Raw genomic sequence first — 9,541 nt, forward strand, 5'->3', positions numbered from 1 at the left:
AAATAATGGATTAACTGAAGTCTATAATATAGAAAACAGAAGTTTTTATTTCTAACTCCTATTTATTAGCTACAAGATCTGTGGCAATTATTGAAAGTTGTTTTCTTCACTTATAAAATGAAATTACAATAATAACAATAAAAGTAAATTTGTACTTATCCTTCACAAATCAATTCAGTTGTTATCACTCAAAGCACCATACCACCACCTACCACCCAGGCAACTTTAAGCATCCATAAATGCTTTTTTATAACAGCACTTACACATCGGTTTATAACCTTTTTTTTTGGATTTTGTTACTCCCCCGTTATATAGTGAACTTCTAGAAGAGAAAGATTGTTTTGTTCATTATTATTTTGCAATAATAATGCAGCATATGATATATATATAGCATGAACTCCATAAATGTTGACCAATAAGTAAATTAATAAATCCCCCTTCCATTCATTCAACATTTAATAAATATTTACTTCACACCTGTGGTATTCTAGATTTTAATTTTGTCATATTGATTAACTGAATCAATGGACAAATTTTCATCCGGATTTGTGTCATATATGAATTCAAGTTGGCTTACCAGATGTTAAAAGCAAGATAACAGGCTTCAAATGGAGTCATGTATGTTAAGCCCTGGATCCCAAACTAAGATTTAACTTCATTACACTTTAGACTCCCCCAGAAATGGAATCTTAACCCAGTCAATCAAGAATCACCTGAATAGCACTAGTTATGTAGCTTGCTTTATAAACCCCTTCCATTCTCCAAAGAAAGTAACTTCACTGCAGCCAACCCACTTTTTTGCCTAGTGTAACTACCTTGCTCCTGTTCCCTTTTGCCTACTTTTCATTTTGTATAGCTCCTTGGTGCTCCTTTCTACTTACTATATTATATACTGTCCAATTCAAATAGATTTTTGCTCAAATAAACTCTTAAAATTTTTAACATGTCTCACTTCACCTTTTAACATACAACATCTTTCATATGGCTTACCTTATTAGAACAAAGAATAAGAGACATAGTAAGTATTGTTTTCTAGAGATCAGTTTTTCACTTATTATTATGTCTCTGTATTCTACAACAAATGCATTCATTATGATTGAGTGGTAAATTGCCCTTATAATTAGCATTCTCATTTTTAAAGGTCAATATAATCACTTACATCCCCTAACAATACATCCGTATGTTTTCTATGTATATTTTGACCATCTTATTTAAGTCAAGAATACATGACAAAAAGAAAGGGTCTATATATATATACATATATATAAAATAGGTTCTAAAATACAAAACTATTTTTTTTTGCACAGAATTAAAGCAGTTAGTTAAATCAGCAAGTTGAATATAGTGCCAAACAGTAGCAAACAAGGTTTTAAATAAAATATATGAAACATTAATTGATACATACCCTTGGACAATTGCTTATATCTTTGTGGAGTTTACCTTTCCCATATTCACTGAACTTTAAGTTCTTTCTATGCAGAAACAAAAAATCTCAACACTTATGCTTTGAAATACTAAGAATAGTTCTCTCTAATGTGATTATTTACTTTTCTCAAGTGTTTTTACTCCATTATTTATTTTTTCAGTAAGCATGTATATTGGGGTCCCTGGGTGGCTCAGTCAGTTGTGTCTGAGTTCAGCTCAGGTCATGGTCTCATGGTTCGTGAGTTCAAGCCCCATGTCTGCACCATCAGTGCAGAGCCTGCTTTGTATCCTCTGTCTCCTTCTCTCTCTGCCCCTCTCCTGCTCACTCTCTCTCTTATAAATACATGAACATGTTTTTTAAAATTTATACATAAACTTACCTCATCTTATAAAATGACAGAAATTTCTCTTTCAGCAAGTAAAACCTCGTGAGAATGGTGCCAAAATGAAAACTGAAGATTAGTGAAAAATGAAGAAAAGTGAAGACTATAATGTTTTTATAATTTTTAAAGAATTACTATTTAAACATTGATTTACCAAACTTAAGCTTGACACAATATAATGTCAGTTATTAAAGTCTTCCTTAACATTATGTCCTCATGGTCATTACCAAGGCTTTGAAGCCTTTAATCCAACAGAATTTATCATCTCTCAGGACAGGCAGGTCACAGTCGGGGTAGGGTTTTCCCAGCTTTTGACCAGATAACTTTGTTATTTTTAAGGAGTTTGGCTCTGCAGTTTCTTCTCCTCACACTAAGAGGAGATGCACTATAAAGTGAATTTTTTTTTTCACTTTTTTCTTTTATTGGGAAGCAGGCACAGGATAGATCATAGGGTTGGAAGCAGTGTGATGCCTTCTGGCGAGACCCAGGACAATGGTAGCCAGAGTCAGGGACAGCACGGTGGCCAGGCCTATGCGCACCATCACAAAGGTGTGAGGAGAGGTCGACCCCTCTGCACCACGATTGGCAGCCTTTCCCAGGAAGATCAGAGGCCCCACGGTGATATCCACTTCTTTGGCCACGTGTCTGTGATTGCGACTTTGGGGAGCCAACTTGCTCCGCAGGCTCTCTGGGTGGGACAGCCTCCTGGAGTGGCCTGGAAGGCCACAGCTACCTTTATTACAACAGTTACAGATCTCAGCAGGGCCTTCTACTAGGAACAATCTGTTAGAAGACTTGACAAAGGAGCAGGCTTTGTTTAGTTGGTCGGGGACTCGATCAGCCGGAGTGACTTTCAGATGACAGGTGATGTAGGTCGTGTTTCTGGGGTCATTTGCAAAGTGGAACATGTCCACTGTAAACTGGAGAGTCTCTGGCCTGGGTCTGGGAGCTCTGAAGGCAGAAGAGGCATCAGAGAGACCATCTACAAGGCAGCCGTGGAAGTCCACGATGGTATGATGAGGGGAGGCATTCCGGTCTGGTGTCAGTGTGGCCACACAGTGGTCCACAAACAACCGTAGTGGCAGGTGGCTGCCAGTGTGGACTTCGGCTTGGAGGTGGGCTATGTCTCCCAATTGGAAAGTGGGGGACCGCTTCTCAGAGCCCCAGTCCTCCTCCATCAGGCACAGTGCATATAAACAGCACGCCCTTGTTCCCTGCCTCTACCTCCCTCCCTCCTGCCCTCCCTCCTGTCCTCCCTTTCCCACCTGAGAACCTTTATTCAGCTGATCCTAAATGTGCTAAGTGACTTACTGCCCCTAAATGCTGCCCAGTGTGCTTTCTTTTTATTATAGATCAGGCCCACTTCCATGATTTAATACCACTAATTTTCTAACCCTACCATTGACTTTTGGATTCATCACATTCAGCATACTCTTCAATTTCTATAAATGAATTTATTTGGATGTTATATTTATTTATTTAGATGTTATATTCATTGAAGAGGTTGACCATTGAGTCACACTGAATCCTAATTTGACTACTTATCTGAAGAATGACCCTCAGCAAACCTCAAAGTCTCTAAAAAAAAGTCCATAATGTTGGTTTAGAAATAGGTAAGTCCCTTGTATACGCTATGTAAGAGGACAGATTGTCAGTGTAAGGTATCTGTTATTATTTTAAGATTCTATTATGATTCTTAAAGCCAGCCTTATTCCCAAATTCTTGTTGGATCTTAGAAGGTGGAGGAGGGGCAGTAAACGCCTAACTAAGAAGGCGCTTTGAGATGAGAAAATGAAGCAGGTGACTTCATACATTCTACACAGAGTTCTATTCAGAGAAGCTAACTGATGGGGGATTAGGTGGGCAGCAATCCAGAGACACACAGCTAATCACCACTAGGTCCAGATCTTAGCCTACAGATTTTATTGAGTGAGGGGATGTGCAGAGGACAATGTGGTCTAACTCTTTACAGATCTTGTGGCACCATCTGTGCTTCAGATGGAGGGAAGAAACTATACTCTTCTTGATATCTAAACAATTACTTGATATCTAAACAACTTAAGTGAAGACCAGGTCAAGCCTTCACACATTCTAGGCAGGGAACCTGAACACGTAGCCCCAAGGGAGGTGAGTAAGATAGAAAGCCAAAGATGAAGTTGGTATTGTCAGCACTCCTACACTAGATATAACTACCTATTGTTTACCCAAAACCAAAGTAAATTTGATTCCAAACATTCTTGACCTAATTCTTTTGTCATTAAAATAAAAACATTAGTGATAATCAGTGTCTCTTCTTCTTCCTCAGCTGAATTCTTTTCGATTCTTGTTTCAGAATCTCTTGCATATCAAATTTATGGTCTTTTGACTTCATGCTTGAACTATTGTGATGGCTCCTCTATCTATCTATCTATTTATGTATTGGAGACTTGACTTCAAAGATTTGCCTTTTCAAATTAAATTTTTATGTTTTTGTTTTTGTTTTAAAAAGACACAACTATTTGTTCTGTACCAATCCCTCTGCCAACCAAAATGCCTGTTTTGTCCTTATTACAGACTCAGGCCTTTCCTCTAGCTCTGAGACACTACTCCCTCGTTGTGGCCTTGCTCACGGAGTTAGCTTCCTGTGCCACAGACTGTTTCCCCACAGGCTGGTACTTATCCCAGCTCCACCGTTCTTCAGGAAAAGTACCTTTTCTGTGAAGACTTACAAGGATACACCTGACCATAAGTAGTCTTTCCTTGCTCTGAACTCCTAAAGCCCCTACAGCTAGCACGGCTTTCAAGACATCCCTTTTTACTGTGTGCACAGTTCCAGTCTCTCTCTTTCCCGTCTGTCCACTCCTCTCCAGGGTAGGCTTTTAAACACAAGAAAGCACACTTTATGTAGCAATATCTTACCCACTGCATCTGCCGCACTAGCTATTCAGGATAGATGGTCCATAGATCTTCAGAATTTCCAGTTCATGTAATGTATAAGGTGGGAGAAATTTTAGAGTACATCCAACATCATTTTATAACTTAGGGTACTGAGTTTATTTGTAGTTATTAAGTAGCATTAATTCATAGTTATTAAGTAGCATTATTAGTAGTAAAATGCCAACCTAATTTGTACATTTATATCTACCAAGTACAAATTTCACATTTGTTATGGGTGTGTAACAAATATCCTTGTTTAAATAATTCATTCGTATGTAGATTAAGATACCTTATTTTTAATATTTTAGGTCAAAGGAAATATATCCCTCAATTAAACATACATATATTTCACCACTTTTTCTGAAGTTATATTTGTGATAGAATTTACTGTATTTTGGTTCTTATCATTTTTCCAGCATACTTGGTGTACTGCTACCTCAGGGCCTTTGCATTTGCTGATACTCTACTTATAATGCTCTTCCTCCAGCCCCCTAAATCTTTTGCAGTTGACACTGAGGTATTACCTTCTCATGCAATCTTCTATGCCTCTTTCATTTAAAAGTCTGTCTCTTCCCCCAATACTTAGTATTTCTGTCCTTGGCTTTATCTTTGCCCATGATGATGTCATGCAATATGTCCTATATTTTTCACATTTATATGCTTGTTGTTTCTCCTATGTGGAATATGAGTTCTAGGAGAACAAAGAACCTTTTATTGAGTTTCATTATTCTGTCCCCAATGCCTAGAATATAGTAGGAGTTTAGCACATGTCTGTTAAGAGTCACTGTGCCAAAAGACAGTATTATTCCATAGGTATCATATACTTTTATGCTTCTAAACATATTTTTGTTTCTTTAAATAGAAAAATAAATAACATTTCTAGTTTTAGAAACATCATCTTATAAGTCTTCAGATCATATTTGTCGTATTTGGTGGCCCATGCAGTGAGTAGAATAACAACTCAAATAAAGGTATAGAGATTGTGAACCTACTTAATTAAAAACTGAGCCTTCTGATTTTACCTGTCGAGGCAGGAAAATTTGAGTTGAACTTGATTCATTAAAAAGGCATTTTCATGAGAAACCTCTGGAAAGCCTTTTAACTGCAAACTTGAACTCAAGTTGGTAGCAGTTTGTCCTATGACTTACCGCAGAGTTAGTTTTTGAGGAGAAAAAAATGTTCTTACAGTGCATTTAAATTTCAAGTTTTTGTGATAATTTAAATCCTATCTTTTAATCTTGAAACAAATTCTGGGAGGAAGGCAATTGGTCATGCTATCAATTCTTTAACTATTTGAATAACTCGCCTCAGTTCTGTATAGCATGTTATATACCTAAATGGGTTTCAGATATTTTATAATGCTCCTACTAGTGACAAACATTTTATATTTGGGAGACCTCTAGAATAATTTCTCTCAAATTGAAGAGTGAGGAAACACATGCTTTCTATACTCTCCAAAGTTTTATAGTGAGACAACCTAAAAATATCATATTTATGAGCAAGTTTGGCATTTGCATATTTATGGAAGAAAATGGTACCTGGTTTGACATGAGAATTGGACTTTCCACATTTTTTTAGAAATATGATGCTTTCTCTCCCTCTCATTCACAAGTAAGTGAATGCAACAAATATATGGATGATTTCTTAGACTTTTCTGTTAGTAGACTGTATTTCTGCAGATACTGTTTTCCCATTTTTGTTCATGTTTTGATTTTAGTTGATGTTTTGTGGGGATAAAAGACATAATAGAAGGCTTTTTCTTTCCTCAGTTATTCTCAGAAGCAACCCAGCATATATATTTCTCAATTTGGACAAAACATAGGACACATGCATGTATATTCATACATACATTTTGTTAGTTTGAATTTGTTTATCCTTCATCCATTCAACAAATATACATTATATCTAAAATGAGCCAGACATTGGGGTAGGTTCCAGGGAAATAAAATTGAAATTTACGGTTTTCTTCTCTGTTTAATCAGAAAGATAAACAAACACAATGACATGATATGTATTCTAAAGCTATTTTCAAATGGTGTTGGCACAGAGAGGGTAAATGTTTAGTTTTTCTTGAGTGAGACATTCAAAGGAGGATTCTTTCGGCTGGTAGCATTTGAGTTGGCCCTGAATCATGAATAAGTAGGGGACCTAATACATACAGGAAGAAATGGCATTCCAGAGAAAATTTTCAAAGTCAGAAATGGGCTTTCACAGGCAGTAAAGTTAGAAGTAGTTTCAAATGGTGGGAGCTCAGGGTACACAGTGTCAAGATGGGTACTGAGCTTTAAGAAATGTGATTATAAAGATGGACACATCATCAAAGGCCTTTATTTCATGCTAATTAGTGGAAATCTTATTTGGTAAATGATACAATTTTATTGCTGTATAGAAAACAGAATAAAGCAAGGTGATCAGTTTTTAAATATAAGGAAAAATTAATCTTCATATCTATACTATGTTTGGAGCAGACAGTAGTAGATATAAACAATATGGCTATATATTTTTATTTTCCATGAATACAGCTAAGAATTAAATGAGAAGTTCAACTGTGAACAGTGTAAGGAGATTTAAATTACATGCTCTAGGATTATTTTGATTATAATGAGTACTAATAGAATGTAGGTGAAAAAAGTACTCTTTCTAGTAATTGCAGTTCCATCTATCTTGTGAATCATATGTTTTAGTTTTTATAATGTTTTAGTTTAAATTTTTTTAACATTATAAACATTTACAAGAATTATCTCATGCATGAATTTTATTTTATAATTCATTTAATGTTTAAAAATATTTTTAACAGTATTTTAGTTGCAGAAATAAATAATTTAACTTTCAAAGAGTAGAAGAATATTCTATGCTTTCCTCCTGTTCTTCCATCTCAGATACCAGAGCTTTGAAAAGGATGCTTGCATTGTTCAGGAAATTTTATTTAACTCTTTGAAATTCTGTCCTTCTAGAGGTTTTGATGATCATGAAATCTATCAATTGAGTGAAATTGATAAAAACTTATGACCTACTTCAAGGTAGAAATCTCTTCTCCAAAAAGGAGGCTAACCTCAATAAATACCTAAATAGAAATTATTCTGAAAATACTTATGTATCCTTCTGATATATTTGAACCATCCAAATACAGAGATCTATTACCAACCAAAATCATTTATCATTGTTTAATACTTTGGCTTATTATTTCATCAATATTATTATTCTCAGGAATACCTTAGAGTATTAGGCCTTTGGTAGGCCTAAATTTATCACTCAGGAAGTTTAATTCCCTAATTGAGGACTTTATTTTTGACAGATTTTGAAAAATTGTTTTGTGTGCTATGAATTTAATTCTCAAATATTGAATGATTTCTTTTCTGTCCTTTGATCTCAAAAGCTGAATAAAACTTGCTTCACGATAGCATTTTTGAGATATAATTCACATAATTTACATACCATATAATTCACATTCTTATTTTTATTTATTTTTCTGTTGTTCATGTATCCTTCTGTCTTTATTTTTTTTAATAGTTTATTGTCAAATTGGTTTCCATAAAACACCCAGTGCTTCTCCCCACAAGTGCCCTCCTCCATCACCCCACCTCTCTTCCCCTCTTCCCCTCCTCCTTCAGCCCTCTGTTCATTTTCAGTATTCAATAGTCTCTCATGATTTGGGTCCCTCTCTCTCCCTAACTCTCTCTCTTTCCCCCTTCCTCTCCTTATGGCTATTTGTAGCAAAGTAGATAGACCTCAAGGGTGTCATGCTAAATGAAATAATTCACATTTTTAAAGTGTATTATTCTGTGGTTTGTTTTTTTTTGTATATCCATAGAGGTGTACAACAATTACCACGCTCTAATTTTAAACCATTAGCATTAACCCCTGTTCACTAGAGTTACTTCCATTTCTCCCCTCCCTTCAGATCCTGGGAGCCACTCTTGTACTTTTTGTCCCTAAGGATTTCCCTCTTAAATACATCTTATGGAAATGCAATCATACAACGTGTGATGTTTTGTATCTGGTTTCTTTCAATTAGTGTATTTTCAGGTTTTATAATATTGTAGTATACATTCATGTATCAGTGACTCATTGATTTTTATTGTTCAATAATGTTCCGTGTTATGGATAAACCACATTTTGTTTACCTGTCCATCCATTGATAGGCAGTTAGGTTGTTTCATATTTTTAGCCATTATGAAAACTACTATGAAAACACATATATTTTTTACATGAGCATATTTTCATATTTCTCTTGGATATACACCTAGGAAAGGAATTTCTGGGTATATGGTAACTGTTATTTTGAGGATCTGTTCATGTTCTTGACTGTGGAGACCTCAATCTGGGAGGTCCCCACCTTCTGTGTGTGTGTGTGTGTGTGTGTGTATGTATTTATGTCTATAGATTGATTGATAGGTAGATCAAAACTTAAAAAAAACCTTAAATATGTACAGTTTACTTTGAGTTAATCATGCCTCATTTAAGCTGTTAAAAGCTGGAGAAATTAAGCCATTAAAATCAACAAAAACAGAGAATTTCTTGCTGGTTGACCAGCCATATAAGAAATTCTTAAAGGAGTTCTTTAGACTAACATGAAAGAACACAAAAGACCAATTCAGATAACACATAACAATGTAAAGAACACCAGTAAAGGCAATTTCAAACTACATTATACCAGGTAGCATAAATTCAGGTTGTTTGTAGGTCATTTATTCTTTTTTTTTAATATAACACAATTTATTTTTTTAACATATGCAATTATTTTCCATCATTTACAATACAGTAGTTACAATGACACTCCAAACAGAAAAGCAAAGTAAAAAATCAAAACCCCAACT

The 9,541-nt window shown here is 35.3% G+C and overlaps 1 pseudogene; it reads right to left on the bottom strand.

The window, feature by feature from the left end:
* Positions 1 to 2,227: 2,227 nt before the first annotated feature.
* On the bottom strand, positions 2,228 to 3,001 carry LOC115275249 (annotated as a pseudogene).
* Between the last annotated feature and the right edge of the window lie 6,540 nt (positions 3,002 to 9,541).

This window comes from Suricata suricatta, chromosome 2 (assembly GCF_006229205.1).
Source record: "Suricata suricatta isolate VVHF042 chromosome 2, meerkat_22Aug2017_6uvM2_HiC, whole genome shotgun sequence".
Taxonomy (NCBI): domain Eukaryota; kingdom Metazoa; phylum Chordata; class Mammalia; order Carnivora; family Herpestidae; genus Suricata; species Suricata suricatta.